Source organism: Canis lupus, chromosome 8 (genome assembly GCF_003254725.2).
Source record: "Canis lupus dingo isolate Sandy chromosome 8, ASM325472v2, whole genome shotgun sequence".
NCBI classification, from domain to species: domain Eukaryota; kingdom Metazoa; phylum Chordata; class Mammalia; order Carnivora; family Canidae; genus Canis; species Canis lupus.
Genome location: NC_064250.1, coordinates 60662163 through 60680914, shown reverse-complemented (window position 1 = coordinate 60680914; position 18752 = coordinate 60662163). Strand labels below are relative to the sequence as shown.

At 46.8% G+C, this 18752-nt stretch overlaps 1 protein-coding gene and 1 long non-coding RNA gene across 13 annotated transcripts in view; one reads left to right on the top strand and one right to left on the bottom strand.

Annotated features, from left to right (window-relative positions):
- The window catches only part of FOXN3 (forkhead box N3), a 393350-nt gene that overhangs the window by 174092 nt on the left and 200506 nt on the right, over nucleotides 1-18752 (top strand). The window lies entirely within an intron of this gene.
- Nucleotides 127-8930, bottom strand: LOC112657007 (uncharacterized). Of its 2 annotated transcripts, none has more exons than XR_003134784.3 (5): nucleotides 8711-8930; nucleotides 8151-8311; nucleotides 7061-7159; nucleotides 5661-5778; nucleotides 127-2507 (listed from the first exon to the last, which is right to left on the bottom strand). It is a non-coding gene; the product is annotated as an uncharacterized LOC112657007 (long non-coding RNA). The 2 variants fall into 2 exon arrangements; XR_003134783.3 differs by having other exon boundaries at nucleotides 128-2507; nucleotides 8228-8311.

Below are 18752 nucleotides of genomic sequence, written 5' to 3'. Positions count from 1 at the left end.
GGCTTGAGGGGGTTGCCTGGGAACCCCAGGAAAAATGAGGACACTCAGGAGCTTTGCCTTTGGCCACTGGTGTGTGCAGGGGCTGCGTCCAGTGTGCAAGTGCCAGTAGTCCCCATGTCCCGGTTTTTGCATAACTGACAGTTGTAGGGTGCTGCTGTTGTCCTGGGTGCCCACTGCTCTCCTTCTTCCCCTCCACATCTCCAGACCAACCTCTGGACTCCGCTCTTGTCGCCCGCTTGACCATCATTCTTTGAACTTGAAGAGGATTTGCTGCTCTGCTGTAAAGACCAAGTCTGTGATATTAAAAGCTGCTGTATCAGTGGGTCCTGGTGGTTGGTTAGGAGGGGAACAGCTTAGAAAAGCAATCCCAAGATTAGAATATAGTGAAGAAAATGCTGTTCAGGTCCCCCCGAGCAATGTGTCACCACCGATAAAGCAACGAACAGCGCTCTTCGTTTGGTGTGAACCTGTTCAGCATGTTACTGCCTGCCTGGCTCCGTGTTTGCCACAAGGCCAGGACATATAAAAGTAATTTAGCAAGTGCTTGCCCTGAAATGTTTGACAAGAACAACTCTGTAAAGTGTGCGGAGAGACTTGGGAGGATTATTCATCAGCCCTCCAAGTGACAGGTGTGTTGGATGGGGTGTGTGTGTTAAGGCACACTGGCAGGTGTGCCGTCTCCCCCCTTTTGCGCCCCCAGTCCCCACTCTGGGAGTCATGTTTCCCTGACTACTGCCTGTTGTAAGGGAATGGCGTTTGGGATTGGAGATTGTTAATCTTAGGAAATGTTCAGTTCTGGCTTCCGAGCCATGCTCACCTGTATTGACATGTTTCTGATCAAATGCTAGTCAGTGTTGTGGTTGGGGATTGGTTTCCCATCGTTTGTGATTTTGTGAGAACAAAGCCTAGAGTGTCAGTTTTCTTCATTTCTCTTCCTTGCTTGGGCCAACTGGTGGCTGCATTCAGAGGCATGGATTCCCTGGCACTCCCAGGTACTTCCAAGACACTGATGCTGTAGCCCATCCATTTGGGGTTTCTTCTCTGGCCACCTGAGTAAAGGGGAAGGCATCCTCCCTGCTACTTGGCCCAGTGAAAGCCCCTTTGGCTGTATGGGTAAACTTGTTTTTCCCCCAGGGGATTTTACTTTATGGTAGCTCCCACACTGAGATTGGGCCCCAACATAGTTGGTCAAGTGCACCCGAATGTTGGTGACAGATACGTTAGTTGAAGGAGAGAATGGAAGGCTTGCACATCCCATTCACATTTTTTCCCTTCTAAAAACTTGGAAGAGGGTTTTAAGCTTGACGGGACTGAGAATGCAGAATCTTATGTGGTCCTTGTTCCCCAAGGGCTTGGAACATGTCCCCCGTTGGACACCTGCCTGCCTGGGATGTGGGAGAGGGACCTTACAGGATTGCACTAGCAATACCCCGGGCACTTCAAAGCAATGAGCATTTCTTGGCTCCTTCCTGGAGATTCTGATTCAGTTGGTTTGAGGTGGGTTGGGGACAATTGGTGGTTCTGATAAGCTCCATGGATGTTTCTGACTTGCAGCCAGATTTGAGAATCCCTGAACTAGATGCCCTCTTGGGTTCTTTCCAAAGCTGAGATTTCATCGGGAACATCTCATGAATGAGTAAGTCGGAAAGAATAGACAGTTCTGCTTCCGTTTTATCTCTGTCTCTCTTTTTTTAAACATTTTATCACTCATAAGACTTAGAAACATAAGGACTTAAAAAAAACGGACTGTAAAAGATAGAGTTTTATTTTTATTTTGTAATCCTGGGGAATTTCAAACATACGTGTGTAGCGAGAGTAGCGTGATGAATCCCTATCACCCCCTTTTGCCCATCACCAGATTCTGTAGTCAGCAAGGGCTTTTGGCATAAGTCTTTGGAAGCAGATCCTAGATCTCACGTCGATTTGCCTTCCGTGTGCAGAAGAATAAGCTCCAGTTCCTACATCACCTCAATGCCAGCGTCCCCCTGAACAAAGTGAACACTTCCTTGGTATCACCTAATACCAAGTCCGTACTCAGAGATCCCTGAGGGTTTACAGAATGTTCGGTTGGAATAGGATCCCAGCATGGTTTTGGTGTGTAGTTGTCCGTTAGGCCCCTGATGTCTGTTTTCATCGACAGCCAGCCCTATGCCTCCCCACTTTCTGATGCCCTTCCTTGTCAAAGACACTCATCTGTTGGGCTCTAGAGTGCCCCCACGTTCTGTCTGCTTCATTTGAATTTCATCTAGCGTGTTCTTCGGTCCCCTTGTATTTTGCATGAAATAGAAGTAAGGCTGGATCACCTTCTGAGTTCCCCCTCACCCCCCTCTAGAATGTTTTTTAGACAGTTCTTCTGTGTTCTCACATCAGGAAGGCTGGTTGGCCCCTCCTGGGGGATGATGCTGAGCTTGAGCCATGGGTTCATGTGGGATCAGCTGCTAGCCACCTCTGCAAGGTTTTCCATCGGCTTTTCATCTTAAGAGTTTCATCTGTGGACGGACCTCTGCCTGAATCAAAGTAGAGTTTCAGAGTCTGAGAAGAAGTTTTATATCCCCTAAATACAGATCTTAGTTAAGACTATAAGAGGAGCACATGCTAACCTGAGTACTTGTAAAGGAGGAGTAAAGTGCAATTCCTTTTTATAGGCTGGATGGTAATGGTTCATGCGTGTGTGTTTATTTCTGTGCTTTTTCTTACCAATTTAACAAAAACCATTGTTGTCACAAAAGGTTTATAAAGGAAACACTGTACAAAAGTATGTTTATTATATCTGGGGCTGAGCGCTTTATTTATTTATTTATTTATTTATTTATTTATTATACTCTTTATGTGCAACATAGGGCTTGAACCCACGACCCCAAGATGGAGAGTCACACACTCTTCCGACTGAGGCAGCTGGGTACCCCCAGGCTGAGTGCTTTAAACACAGTTTCAGCTTATTAATATGGGCAACTTGTCTAAGTTGAAAGAGGAGTGGATTAGAAGCCAAGATACCTGGTTCTAGTTTTGATGCTGGTGCTGGTAGCTATGTTGGCCCTCAGTCTTCTCATGTATAGAAGCAGCAATTCGTAATTGCTGGGCTTCTTAATTGGGGGTCTTTGGATATCACAGGCTTTGCAGACAGCCTGAAATTATTGACTTCATACCCCGTGACTATGCATGTTGCATTTTTCTGGAGGATCCCAGAGTTCTGTTTGTTCGGTTTTTAGATTCTTTAATGGAACCTCTGACTCAGGAAAAGTGAAGAACCACCTGTGTTTTATAATAACAGTAGCAGACATAAATATGCAAACACCTTCTTCGAACTTGCCATATGCAGTATCCTACTTCCTCACTACAATCCTGTGAGGAAGGTCCCATTTTCCTTCTTAACATAGGTGCTGAGTTGAGCTCAGAGTGGTTAAGAAACTTTCTGGAGATCACATGGCTGGTAAAGTAGGAGAGCAGTAAATCACTCTAATTCCCTCCAGTTTTGAAGGGCCTGTCCTTAAATAAACCCGGGTGTTTAGTTATACCTCAGTAGACAGGCTATTGTAGATCATCTCTACATTCTTCCTCAAAATATTCTATGAACATGAGTTATAGGGAACTAACATGACACCAGTAAACTCAGAATTTACTGTGGGGGTGCAGGGTAGAGAAAGGTAAATATAGAGAGTCTTTTTGTGCTGTTGGGATAGGGCCAAATTCTGTCTTTATCAGCAAATGGAAAGATGGGGCATGTGCATGAAGCCTACCCATGCCCTCTCAGCTTCCGGCTGCCAGGCTCTATCCTGAGCCTCCTCCACTGATTTGGCCCAAGTTCAGAGTCCCTTCCCTCTGCATAGACACCGTTTATACAAGCTCTCCCTCCCAATTCCCAGCCCCCTGGATGTTTTGCTTTTCCACCCTGGTGGATGAGATTCTTTTTCTTTTCTTTTTTTTTTTTTTTTATGAGATTCTTTTTCAAAGGCACTTTGGAAATTGTGGTGGCATCTCCTACGTGGCAGGACCTCCCTATTATGCACAGTTGGCTCTAATTCCCTCCTCTTGGTGGTTCAACACAGTGTCAAGAGCATTCCCCTTTCCCATGATGCTAGTCAATGTACCCATTTAACTGATGGTCATTTTAGAAGAAGAGGTGACTTATTTTGAATAAGTAATGCTCTTTGAAGAACTGCGCATCCTGGTTTTGATGGGGAGGGTCCTAAAAAGTCAGGGTAGTGTTGGGTGGTGAGGCATGCAAAAAATGTGTTGGGGTTTATCAATTTCTTCTGAGGCCTCTGGGGCAGGTGACGATCCCATTCATCCCTGAGTATGGGCTGCCTTTTTTCACCAGGGCGCCCCACCCAGTGCACCGCTTTCTGTTGTTGGTGCTAAATGCAAACTTTGTTGCCTGAGGAGGTTGGGGTCTCCAAAGGGCCTGAAGTAAACATAACCCTGTGTTGCAGGCCCTGGAATAGGAAGCACTTCATACCAGCATCCTCCTTCATCCCAAGGAGTCTGCACCACCCTTGGCCATGCTCTCCCTCTGATCCTATCAACTCTGCTTCTTGCTGATTCTTCAGGTATTAGATGCCTTGGCGGTGGGGGAGGGGGTCGTGCATTCCTGTTCTGGTCTTGCCAGCTGTTGATTGTCTGCTCATTCATTCATTCAAAGACTTGGTAAAGTAGTTATGGTCAGTACCAACTCTACTCAACTACACCAAATGCTGAAAGGATACAAAGTTGAATGTGTGGTGGCCTGGGCCCTAGCCCGTGGTCCAGTGAGCCCTGCCCACAGACTTGCCTCAGCTCTGAGAACTTAACCAGCAGAAGCCCTTCCTTCAGCCTACTTTCCTCCTTTTGCTTATCTGTTTCCTGTTTCTCCCATCATTCTTTTCTGGCCCTTCTGTTTCAAAGTTAACACTGCTTTTTCAAGTCCCTACAGTGACTCCTATTGTTGACCTTGAGAAGGGTCCCTACGAGTCTTCTAGAAAGCTTGGTTCTTGTGGACTCGGGAGCCCCATTGGTGTATCTGTCCAGTAGCTCTCCCCATGAACGGTTCAAAAATGTTGCATTTCCTTTGGCAGGGCTTTGTGATACCTGGTAGGTCTATGGGTTGCTTCTTCATTGATGTACTGCCTGGATCTCCGAACAGCAAGAAATTGCTCTCAGAACCTCCCCTGTTGAGCTGAAGAGGCTTTGGGATTTCCCTTTGAAATCACTTTAGCTGCAGGATAATTCTCTGCAGTAAATGATATGGGAAGTTGGCACACTGACCTCCTATTTGAAAGTCATGGGTTTTGCTTCTTTCACAAATAGTGATGAGTTGTTTGGATTAATCCATACTTCTCTCACAGAGCCCTTGGTCATCTTAATGCCCTTAAGTTTTGGCGAGGTGATGGCAGGTCTTAGATTTTGTAGAAAATTCCACCATCTGCCCGGTGGACATTTTTGCACTTGAAACAAATGATTATATATTTTAAAAAGGCTAATGTAATGTTTGATTTGATGAGACTGTAGTTTATTAGGCAGACCTTTGTTTATGTATTTTGGTTCCATGGTCCCATTAAAGTACCTTATTCCCATTCCCTACCCTTGTCGCTTGTCTCGATGAATGTATCTAACTAGCCCGGTGAGAGTTTATCTTTTGGCTGCATTTGGTTCAACAGGGGCCTGATGTTCCTGTCAGAACTTACCAAGTTGTTCTTGTGGAGTGCTTCCGTATTGGTAGGCCATCAATATCTCTTTACCTGTGATTTCAGGGACACCGGGGCCCTCTGCTTACTAGTTTATTCAGTAGAGAGATCTGGTAATCTGAAAGGTTAAGTTAAAAAGTGAGATTTGGTTCTTGCCTTTTAGGAGCTTATATTGCAGGGAAACGAGACAAAATAAAAAATAGAAAAAAGAATAAACCACCACAAGTATGGGAAGTGTGCCACATCAATAAGTGATAGGTGTCATTTGAGGTCAGAGAAGCTTCTCTTCCCTAAAATGGGGCATATGGATATTCTTCATGGGGAAAGCACTCAAATAAATTCACAAAGCATTCTTCTGGTGTGAGAATGAGCATGCGACCTCCAAGAATGGATGAGTTAGGATGAAATTTGACTATTCGAGAAAATCCAAACAACAGTGAGTTAAACACGTTACAAGTGGATTGCTCGGACATAAAATAAGTCTTGAGGAGTTGGACAGAGACCCACATTCCACCTCTCCTTCTGCTCTGCTGTTCCTAGTGCACTGCTGGTTTCCATTCTCAGAGCCTTCTCACGGTTGAAGATGGCATCAGCTAGCATGCTCTCCATTTAGGAAGTAGGTAGGGGGTGTGCAGGGAAGGATCAAACGGGGTCCCACTGAGTTAGCAGTTTTAAGGAGCTTTTTCAGAAATCCCACACTCTGCTTTCATCTCATTGGCTATACTCTGGTCACATGGCTGCAAAGAAGGCTAAGAAATGGAGTCTTTCAGCTGAGACCATTGCAGTCCCAAATAAAACGTTGGTTTTGTTACTATGCAAGTGTGGGATTTTCTGTCAAAGAGGTCTAGAGGAGATAAATGTTGCTGGACCCGAGGGATATGTTGGAACAGTGTCAGAGAAGAGGAAGGAGAGAGATGGGTGGTTAGGAAGGTTATGTAAATACAAGTAAGGAGTTGGTGGGGGAGCTAGGACGCCAAGGGAGGGGGAGGGGACTATAAATTGCTCTGGTAACTTAACTAAAGCAGAGACGCTGACCTATTTTTTTTTTTTTTTAAACATGGCAGTTAACCAGGATTTTGCTTCAAGATACTCTGGTTAAATTGCATTTAACATTTTGAAAAGCAAATAGCTTAATGTAGCCTGTGCCCAGTATGATAAGAAGAGAAGCAAGGCAATGTATGGTGGGAGATAGAGAGTGGTGTAAAGTTGTTTTCTGAATAATAAGTTGCCAGTCTGCTGTGTGAGGTTGCAGAGCGTTCCAAGAACGGAATGCAGGCTTTGCTGTGTGCGCCTGCGCATGCACCGGGGAACTCGGCGGGGGACCAGAAAAATCCAGGCGGGGCGAGCATGTTGCTGCTCGGCGGCTGGCGGCTGGCGGCTGGAGGAGGCTCTGTGCTTACCTGCCCTGGGTCTCCTCCCCTGGTCCCCATGGGAGAAGTGGGGATCTGCCCTGCTCCCAGCGGGGTTGAGTTCCGGGCTGCCTTCCATTTACCAGAGCTCTGTGCAGGATACAGGACCGATAAGTGATTTAACTGATGTCATTAGACAGAAAATCATCAGCTTGCAGGACATTTGTACACTTTGTTTTTAGGGAAAAAAAAGAGGCCAAGTCACACGAGCGCTGCTCTAATTGTGGCTATGATAGTGGAGGGGGAAAAAAAATCCAGGGTCTCCCAGAATCAGAGCACCACAGTGTGGCCCGGAGCCTGGATGCAGGGTCTCACCAAGTACTCTCAGGATACTGCATAAAATGCCCAGGTCCTTCCAGTGTCTTCCACAATGCGGTCATGTAAAGTGAGACCCTGTGTTCATAGCCATGATTTCCAGACCGCAGAAGCCTTAGTTTGCAAACTAAAAATCAGACTCGGCATTTACAAAAAAAAAAAAAAAAAAGTTCAGTCATTTTAGAAGCATTTTTAGCAGTGATCATTCCTGCCACACATCTATGTGGAATGCCAAGCACAGTTTTGGGTGCTGAGGATATAGCGGTGATGTGTGGTAGTTAGTTACCTGGCTATTCCAGACGATCGGTAGGGCGGGGAGAAGGGGACGGGGGCACATGTTGAACACTAGAGCCATACGTGAACACATAGGTGATAGAGCAGATAGTGATACACATGGTGAAGAAGACAAAACAGGGTAAAACCCTGGAGAGGGGTGAGGAGGAGGGTGGGAGGCTTCCTGGAGGTGTTGATGGGGCCATGCCTTAAGTGGCAAGAGGGATGCTGCAAGGCCTGGAACAGAGAGAGCAGCAGGTGCAAAGGCCCAGAGGTGGCAGCAGCTGGAAATGTCCAAGGGACAGAAAGGAGGCCAGTAGAAAGGACATTATATAGAGAAAATGTGAGGTTTTATTTTTTTTTGATTTTTTCCTTTTTCTGTATATTTTTTTATTGGAGTTCAATTTGCCAACATATAGCATAACACCCAGTGCTCATCCCATTAAATGCCCCCCTCAGTGCCCGTCACCCAGTCACCCCATCCCCCGCCTACCTCCCTTTCCACTACCCCTTGTTCGTTTCCCAGAGAGGATGCAATGTTTTAAAGAGCCGTTCTGGAGAACCATGTACCTGGGACTGGCTCTGATGGTGCAGGTTAGAGAGGTCAGAAATGATGCTGGGCTTAGATCAGGACTGGGGTTTGCAGATGAAGGCCTGTGGGCAAACGGGGGTTGGGAAGTCAGATGGGGGATAGAGCAAACATTCTGTTTTGGCGATGTTAAATTTGGGGTGGCTTTTGAACATCTGAGCGGAGCTATCAGGTTGGGGGTTTGATATGTGAATTCCAAGCTCAGTAGAGAAGTCAGAGCGGAGGTAGAAATCTGGGGCGCATTAGTGGTTAGTTGGTGGAAATGAAAGCGGATTTCTGGATTACCTCTCCATCGGAAAGGAGGAGAAATCAAACCTCCATTTCAGTTCTTATAAAAAATTATATTTCCATTGCTATTTTGAATAGAGAATTCACTTTAGGGTAGCTTTGGCATGGTGCATAAAAACAAAAGAGGTTCCTATTTAGGGGGAGAAATTCAGAATTATTTCAAAAAATAACTTAACCTGTAGTTATTGTAGTTCCTGCCAGTAGTTTTGCAGGCAGAAAACAAACCGTTGCTTTTTGTAATGAGATTGTAATTTCCAAATGTGCTCGGGGCCGGTGGCGCCTCGATATGGCGATATGATGAGAGGAATGCACTCTAGTAAACATCCCATTTAGCAAAGCCCCCCTAACCCATGACTTCTCCCTGAGTTCCCTGCCATCTGGTCCCTGGCTAGAGAGAGGAATTTTTCTTGTATATGTGTTTCCATAGCAACGAGTTTGCAGTTGATATGGAAAGTAAGCAGTTGCCCTGGCAACGGAGTTGCTGATGTGGTGGCTCCTCGGCTTTCAGGAACAGGATAAGCTGACCAAACTAGTTTAGATGCATCGCAGAGGGCAGGGTGATGTAGGGCTGCACGCGGGCCCTGCCAGTGTAGCATCAGCTCTGCCTTAGGAGCGACGCAGCCCCTCCCTCTTCCCCCGGGAAGGCTCACGGAGGTAATAAATCAGACAAAAGTAGCTGCTGTCAGTTGAAATAGATTATAAGAGGGATTTCCCGGTGGAATTTATTTAGCGTCTCTTAAAGGGGAATGTTGTAGTCAGGGTACATTTGGTTGCAAAGAAAAGAAAACCACCCGGGTTGGCATAAGTAAAAGAGTGTGTGTCTCAGAGACACAATAATCGCTCCCAAAGGGCTGGTGGGTGATGTACAACCGAGCGCATCTTGGGTCCGTGGGCCGTTGGAACCGTTCCCTGCGTCCCTCGGTGGCCACATGGGATGCTCATCCCTGCCTTTCTCTGGGGTTGGGTTCCCGGAGTTCCTCGCAGTCTCGCTTCCTCTGCGTGGCTGTTGGTTTCTGCTTCTGAACCCCGTTGGCTTGCCCCAGTGGAAGTTTGGCACCAGCCCCTTCAGTGTGATGGTCCCCGTGCCCAGTGATATTGGCCCCATCGTTTCTGTCCAGTGTCTCTGTCACAGTGCCAGACACATGGCCTTGGTCTCCCTGGGGGTTAGATGTCCAGCCCTGGTCACAAAGGGCCAGAGTGTCCGGGATCCAGGGACACCTCTGCATGAGGGCTGGAGCTGGGGCTTGAAACGTTCCCGTGGTGAAAAATTCTCCGGGAGGCCTTTGGCCTTTCGAAAACATCTCAATAATGAAAATAAAAATAAGAGGAGCTTTTGACTATTTTGTACTTTCTGCTTCGCTTCGTGGCTCCTCAGGACACCTGTCACAGGTGTTGGAGACTGATACACCAGAGAACTCTGGGACTGCCCCAAGGCTCCCTGCCACTTCTTTATCATTGCTGGGATGACTTCATCTTTCTTGCCTTTTGTTTCCAGAGATTTGGGGCTGAAATTTCCCAAACTAGCAAAGTTTTTCTTTGGTGGCTACTTCTTCCTGCCAGCTGCCCTCAAATTGCCTATAATCACGGGGTTGAGTGATTACCCAAAATTATGAACTCTAGCCCCCTGTTCTAGACAGGAATAAATGTCAGCTATCCAACACAAGTTGTCCTGATTTTCAAGATCAAGAGGTTGGGTAATGGTTCTTGCTAAGCAGCCCATGTCATCACGTTGTGATTTTCAACATGGGGAAAAAATGTAATTATTCTAAACCGAGCACTGGTGTAGACATAGAGAGATCACCAAACTTTGGTGTAGTGGACTGGCCAAAGATAAAAAGAGACCGGGAAGGTTAAAAGTGGCATTTGCCATTTGCCAGGGGATTGACCAATGGCCAAGATGAAACGATTTGGAAATCCACAGGAGAAGATGATCCCTAATGGTTAGCAGAACCATGGTGGGACGCCTGGAGATGACACGGAATTTCATTAGCTGAACCCTTCAGGATGGCCGGGGCAACAGGGGCTGATGGCAGGGAGAGAGGAGGTCACCAATTACCAGGGTTAGTAGCTTGCACACAGGTGGAGGGTGGGCAGGGAATGGAGTGGGAAGGCTCATGTGGGAGGCTGAGTGTGCAACATGGGAACTGATATTTTCACAGAGCCTATGGGGGGCTGTTTGGAATTGCGTGAAGCATTTGTATCCATGACCTGATAGCTTTCCAGCAACTGCAGAGTCGATGTTATGTTCTTTTTACAGGTAGGGAAACTGAGACTCAGATTCAGTGGCTTGCTGAAATGGCATGACCAGATGTTGAACCAAGATTCTTTTTTGCTTTGCCATTCCCCCAGCTGGCTGAAGCAGAGGGCTTCTATAGGACAGAGAGGGACCTAGATTTAGGAAGGTAGGTTGAGCTGACTGTGGAGTTCTTGAGAGCCACGCCCAGGAATCTGGACTTTGCTCTGAAGGTGGTGGGCAACCCTTAGGTATTTCTGAGCATGGGTGCCCCATATACAAAGGTACGAAAGGAGGCAAGTGCTTCCTGCTTATGCCTTAGAGGTTTGCACAGCAGCCCTCTTCTCAGCGCAGAAGGCCACAGCGGTCGTGGAGTGATTTTCTACAGACTTAACTAACAGAGACCAGATTTTTCCACAAACAACAACAACAAAAGAAACCCCACCCCAATCTGCAACTTATTTTTCATTTTAAATGTTTCACTCTTATTTTTATTTAATGCATCCTGTTTTCATTGACTATTGCTTTTATTTGTTGGCCCCACCACTTCTATTAATGTCTTGACCCTTCTGGAATTCATACAGTTCATAGGGGAATGAAACGAGTGAGCCCCTCTCTGGGGATTGGGGTTTTTTTTTTTTTTGACATTGGGGTAGATTTTCCTCTCTTGCCGTTTGAGATGGCAACGTCTTTGCCCCTTCAGCATTATAAGGAAGCGTGGTGGTATTAATCTTTTAGCTCTGTAGGGAAAAGGGGCCGAATGGGTGATTTTACTCATGCTTTTGTTCATTTGACCCTCTGAACTCTCAGAACTTGGAGGACATTGCATTAGGTACTGTGGAACCTGAGGCACAGGGAGATGTATGGCTGGGTCCTTGGTGGACACCTTGGGGTCATCCCTGATGCTTCCGTCTTCTTCAACCTCATACCCAATCAGTTACAAAGATCTCTTGATTCTGTCTCCTAAATGTCCCTCCATCTGGCTGTCCCATTCTCTCCAATCTCAACTATTGTCTGGAAGAGCGACACAGGGGCCCCCTCCTCCTGCTTACTGTCTCTGCTCAAGTCCAGGTGATAGCAGTGCTGCTGGAGGCTTCGATGCCCAAATGCGAACTCGGCCACCACCTTTTGGTGGTTCCTGTTACCTCAAGTGGTTTGTCACAGAGTGTGGCTCTGACCACCAGCTTTAGAATAATCTAGAATATTTATTAGAAATGCAGCTTTCTGGGCCCAAGCTCAGCTTTACTGAGAATTCGTGGTGTGGCCGCCTGGGAATCTGCATTTTCACCAGCTCTCAAATGATTCCTTTTTACATGGGTATTTGAGAAGCAGAGTTGAGAGGACTTGGTTCAAACCCTTCAGCACAACTTGGAAGCTCTGCCTTCCTAGTACTTTTCATGGTGGCAGATTTCAAGACTGTATGACAACGGACTTCAGAGTCCATTGTAGCTCTCACGGGAGACAACACATCACACATATCATCCGTGTGGGACCCATCTTGTTTCATCCTTCCTCCCCTTGCCCCTTCCCACCCTCTTTACTGACTGATTGATTGAAAATTTATGTATGTGAGAGTGCACATGCCTGCATGCGTGACTGGGGTAAGGGGGCAGAGGGGAGAATCCTAAAGCAGACTCCCTGCTTGAGCATGGAACCTGACTCAGGTCTCCATCCCAAGACCCCAAGATCATGACCTGAGCCGAAATCAAGAGTGCTCCCTCGCTGGATTACTTTAAAGCAAATCCCAAGCACCAAATCGTATCATGATGTCTACACATATTTCGGAATGTCTCTCTATACGTGAGAACTCAGACACACACGCAGCCCTACAAAACCATCATCACTCCTAAAACCAAATTAACTGCGATTCTATACTGTCACCTAAAATCCGGTCCATTTTAGGATTTACCTGATTGTTTAAAAAAAAAAAAATCAGCAGTGGTTTATTCAAATTAGAATCCAAAGCAGGTGCGCATATATGGCATTTCATTGATGTGGCTCTGAAATCTCTTTTTGACCTGTGCTCCTTCCTCTTCTTTCCTTCTCACCATTTAAAGGACACCGTTTTCCCTTTCATCCTCTTCTCCATCATTGTTGTGATGTTCAGTCTTTTTTTTTTATCATATTGCCAGGCGCCGTGTTCCCACAAAGGCTGTGTGCTCCAATGCTGACTTTTGCTCACGTACGCTGTTCTCTCTGCCCAAAATATTCTTCCTCCCTTCTTCCCCTCCGGGTGCTGCATTCTCCACTTGGACGATCCAGCTGAGCCGGGCCTCTGTGAAGCCACCTTTCCCATTGTGGTTCTTGTTCTCCACTTTGCCTGGTATTTCGCAGTGTGATGATCTCCTCAGACTCTGCGCCTGCCAGTGTTCCCCTTTCAGCTCTCCCACCACCCTGAGGTGCAGGGCAGGGACACTACGTGGTTCACTTTTGCACCCCTGAGGGCCAGCACGTTGCCCGACATGTGGTAGGTACACTTGAAATACCTTCTGAGAGATTGGATGAGCCATCAGACACCAAATTCAAGTGTTTATAATAAACCTAGGTTCAGCTTTTGGGAAGTTACTTGACTGTTGACTCTCATCATATGGTTTGTGGTACCTGCAGGAGTAGCTTTCTCTTAATTAGGAAGAAAACTGCTTTCTAATTTTTTTTTTTTTTCAATCCACTGTAAGATTAGGTTTGCCCAGATAACTGCCTCTGTCTCCCTTCAGGAACCAACCGTTGTGGCCATTACTGCCATCCTCTTGTCAAGAATTAATAAAAGGAAGAGCGTCTTGGCTTCACTGTGCTGACTGAGGAGTGTGTTTTACAGTTGGGAGAGAAAGAGGTGGTTCAAGGCATGCAAGAGAATTGACCCTTGTCTTGGGAAATTCACTTAACTGTACATAACACCCAACAGCCTGTCACTTTTGTGAGAATGAACCTGAGCACAGCCTGCTGGTGGTAGAGATCTTAGAGATCTCTTCACTGAGATCCCAGAAGGCCATGTTGGTTCATAGAAGAATCTGAGGTCCACCCGGTGCCAGTGACTTAGCTAAAAACCCGTATATCTGGGTGAAGAGCCCAGGTCTCCTGCTTCTTGTGTGATGTTCTTGTCTGCATTGTTTCACAGCTTCCCTCCTTCCTTGAGATTCTGATCGATTGGAAACGGACATGAGCCCGTGCCATTTATGTGAGGTGTATTTTCCTTCAAGTGTCATCCTTTGAGTCACTGAGTGTACTAAATTTTTTAAATCAATGATGTGTCATTTCTGTTGGTGACCCTTGAAAATATGCTCAAAGCTATCAAACTTTTTTTTTTTTTTGGTTAACTACTAGGAATATCATTGAATTTTAGGTTTTGAATGAATCTCTGGACACTCTTTTGAGTTACCTGCTAATTCATATTATAGCCATCCATCCTCTCCACACAGATCCTTCCCGGTGAGCAAAGGACCTGATCCTGTTTGTTGATACAGATACTATGTGTAGGGAATGCAGATTGCCCCGAAGCACTGGCAAGTGTGTAATCAAAGGACTGTTGGAACATTTTTTGACTTGAGTGTCTATCCTAATTAACTCTCTATTATCTCTGGGGGTTTTTTTGACCTTTTTTTTTTTTTTTTTTAAAGATTTATTTATTTTAGAGAGAGAGAGCTTGTGAATGCATGAATGGGGAGAGGGGCAGGAGGAGGGAATCTTATTATTTTTTTTTTATAAAGATTTTATTTATTTATTCATGAGAGACACAGAGAGAGGCAGAGACACAGGCAGAGGGAGGAGAAGCAGGCTTCATGCAAGGAGCCGGATGCAGGACTTGATCCCAGGAATCCAGGATCACACTGAGCCAAAGGCAGACACTCAATCACTGAGCCACCCAGCCGTCCCAGGAGGAGGGAATCTTAAAGCAGACTTACCACTGAGCACGGAACCTGACACGGGGCTCTGTCCCACGACCCTGAGATCATGACCTGAGTCAACACCAAGAATCGGACGCTTAATCCCCTGAACCACCCCAGGTACCCCTTGACTTATGTTAAAGGCTTTCCCCCATCCTTATAGCTCAGTTTATATCTAGGGGGGTTGTTTCTCTGAAATACTATTAACAAGTAATAAGGTCATGGTACCACTCCTGTATGGTGCCTAAAACATTCTCATAACTCGTTCATTCAACAGATGTTGATTTCATGCTTAGAAAGAGGCTTTGTGCTAGGCATCGGGAAAATGAGGATGATTTCAGTCCAGTAGGAGAGATGAGTGTCTAAGAAGTGCACGTGCAACATGGCATATGACATCTGTACAAGGTGCTATGGGAGGGCGGGTGAGGGGGTGACCACCTCCCAGTTTTTGTATCAATCAATGAGCAAGGTTTCCGTTATACAGGGAGGGTCAATAGGGAGAAGGCTTGGGAGGTGCACAGGGTGCTGAAGTAGATGCAGAGGGTGTCAGGATTCTGGAGCTAACTTGGTCGCTGACCTGTGACTGGGGTAAGTGCCTGCATCTCTCTGAATCTCGGATTTCTCCATTCAGTTCAGTAAGCCTTCTCTCGTGAGCCTGCTGTGCTTACTCAGCGTGTTTATTCAGCAACTCATGTGTGAGTGGAGCTGGCTTTGATCCATGGTTCCCAAACTAGTTGCCCCAGAGGACTCTGATTATCCTCCCTGGTCTATGCTTTTGTTTGACACTTAGGATGACCAGCAGTCACAGGGTCAGATCTGCCGTAGATCGCCGGGGTCAGCACGGTGTGCCACGGGGAAGAACATTTCTACCAGCAGCACAGGGCCTCTGGGCGGCTGCTTGCAGAGCGACATTGATGATTTCTGAACGGTTTTGGGGGAGCATCGGGATGGAGCCTCGTCCTCGTGCTGCTGATTCTGCAGAAGACCTTTTCCATTTGGGAAAGTGGCACCAGGATGTGTGTGATCTGCAGGCCTGTTCTTGCGCCGTAATTAAAATGTATGCAACTGCGTGAGTGGGGACTCACTGGCTGGCTGCTTACGTTGGATCTTGTGTCTCCCTGGGCCCTGCTGTGTCGGTCCCTGCAGGTCGCAGCCAGCAGTTGGGACCCTGCTCTTCCGAGCACCCTTCCAGGGATCCTGGCACCCCAGGATTAGGGCACATCTGCTCCACGCATCCTATTCCTGCGGAAATGGAATTCTAGAGTGTGCATGGCCTTGTTGGCACCATTGACACACGTGTACCTGTCCGGATCTGTCAGGCTACCCTGCCCACGGTGGGTTTTTGGTTTTTCTCTTTCTCTGTACATTTCTCTCTCTCTCTCACTCACTCACTCTTTCTCTCTCTGTTTTATTTTTCCTGTGTACATTTCTCTTAATGATGATGTCTCCTTTATCAAAAAGCACTTAATAAACTCCCAGTGAAATCAGAAGCTGTTAAGGGCACTTGTGATGGGGCTCGTCTTACGTGCCCAGGTCCCTGCCCCAGACAAGTGCTACCTCTGGGCTGTGCGCTCCCCTCTCCATTGCTGTTACTGAGTCACTTCTGTGTCTCCCTGGACAAGCCTGCTGTCTGTGCAGGCGTGATTTATTGCCAGATGGTTATTTTCTTAACAGTGATTGAGTTTTATGAAATGTAATCCCAGTTAGTAGCCCCCCCCATGTAAAATGTTTGGCTTACGCACTTGGAGCCATTTGTTTAGCCCAGTGTTGAGGTTTACCCCCAGGCTTGGTGGGGAGCTGTGTTCATGGTGGTCACCCGGCTGGGGCTGACAGGGGGCAATGCTTTACCCTCAGTACTTTGGGGACCACACAACGGTTTTCAGATCAGCCGTTCAGAAATGGCAGCTTACTCACATGGGGTCCTTGTTGGATTTCTCATGGCCCCCAGCATTTGCCTGTCCAAGCAAGCATTGTGGGTTGAGTTGTCTCTCTGAAAAGGTATGTTAAAGCTCCAATCCTTGGTACCTATGAATGTGGCTTTACTTGGATGTAGGGTCTTTACAGACCCAATCAAGTCAAGATGAAGGCATTACTGGATTAGGTTGGGCCTTCATTTTAGTACAACTGATGTCCTTATAAGAAGAGAAGAGAGGCAGGCCTGCATTTAGGGAGGCTGGAAGCGGAGGTCGATGTGACCCATCTACAAGCCAAGAAACTTAAGGCTTGCTGACATCCCGCAGACGCTTGAGAGAGGTGTGGAACACATCCTCTTTCAGAACTTCCAGAAGGAACCAGCTCTGCTGACACCTGGATTTTGGATTTCAAGCCAGAACTGTGAGAGAATACATTTCTCTGGTTCTAAACTACCCAGTTAGTGTCACTTCTTTTTAGTGGCCCTGGGACGTGAACATAGCAATGAAAAGAAATAGTGATGAGTTTCTTTCTTCTTTTTTTTTTTTTTTTTTAAAGATTGTATTTATTTGACAGAGAGGGAGAGCACAAGGAGGGGGAGTGGCAGGCGTGGGGAGAGGGAGAAGCAGACTCCCCACAGAACCAGGGAGTTGGATTCAGGGCTCAATCCCAGGACCCTGAGATCATGACCTGAGCTAAAAGCAGATGCCTAACTGACTGAGCCACCCAGGGGCCCCCGGTGATGAGTTTCTGCCTATGCTAAAGGCATAGGTGCCTAGGAATTATGCAGTGGGACTGTGTCCTTTACAGAGGAGGGAGCTTAGGCCAGGGAGGTGTGTGGCCACACAGTGGGGGCTGGTGATCAGCTTGGCTCCAGAAACCATGTCTCCAGAGCTTTGAACTTCTCCCACTGACAATTGCCTTTTCAAGTACATTTGAAGCCTTGCTCACATTCAAGAAGCAGCCACCTTCGGGGGCAAGTGTTTTCCAATTTAGATGGTAAGTGAGGGGAGCACAGATCTTTTCGACAGAGTGGGGAGGATTTATAGGGTGTTGGTTGTATTTGCTGTGCACACTGCAGGCAAAGAGCACAGGGGCACAGGCCACAGGTCCCAAATGGGACCCATTATTCTGGGGTGGTAACATATTGGTCATGCCCTTGAACTTGCTTCTCTTTATCAGAAGTGATTTATAGCTAAGTGCCAGTGGACCCCTTTCCTTGTAAGTGAATGCCTTCTATTAAAAAAAAAAAATCCCTTTGCACCGTTTCTGTCAGGTGGAGGTGGTATGGGATGATGGAGCAGAGGAAGGCTTAGCTTTCTTTTCTAGCTTTATTTGAAAGTCTTAAAGCAGATCCTCCTATTTTATCTTATTACTATTTTTAAAGTCTTTATTTTCTTATTTAAGCCATCTCTACACCCAGCATGGGGCTGGAACCCATGACCCCGGAGGTCAAGAGTCTCCTGCTCCTCTAGCTGCAGCAGCCAAGTGCCCTATGTCCTCCTGTCTTAAACTCATGATACTTCATTCCACCCTCTCAAAACCCAATGTATCATTCAGAAGGCACTCTTCCTATAGCACTGGCGCTCATGGCTCACTGCTCCCTACTTTGGGTTGAGGTATTTATGAGCCTGGCTTGGGGCCCCCCCTCCTGGTCCTCAGACACTAAAGCCCCCACCCCGGGCTGCCTTCTGCACCCAGGCACCTGTCTCAGGGACCCACTCGCTTTACCCCCATGTCCACGCAGGGTGTTCGATGCATTGAACCTGTAGAGTGGTGGGGTGGGTGCTCCATGTGAACTGGTACAACTAAGTGCTGCTACACCTGCTCAATGTTTCTTACTCAGGGCCTTGGACGTTCATGGGGACTCCTGTTTGTGTTAATATATTCTTCAACCCCAAATCCTTTTGCTTGAAACTCGAAATCACGGGACTCTGTTTGCACAACTGTGGATGCTCGCGTCAGTTGAGTTCTTGGTGCAGAAGCGGAGGGACTGACTAACTCTGAGTCAGAATCCCTTTAGAATTATTTAATGTATTGGCTACTTTGTTCCCAACGATTCAGTGTTTGCGTGACCTCAGTTTTACCAGGCATCTGAAGGCACTTTTGTCGAGCGTCTTCAATCTGCCCAGTGTACCAACATTTTATTTCTGAGCAACAGTCGTGCCCTTGAACCTGGCTGCTTTTTAAGGA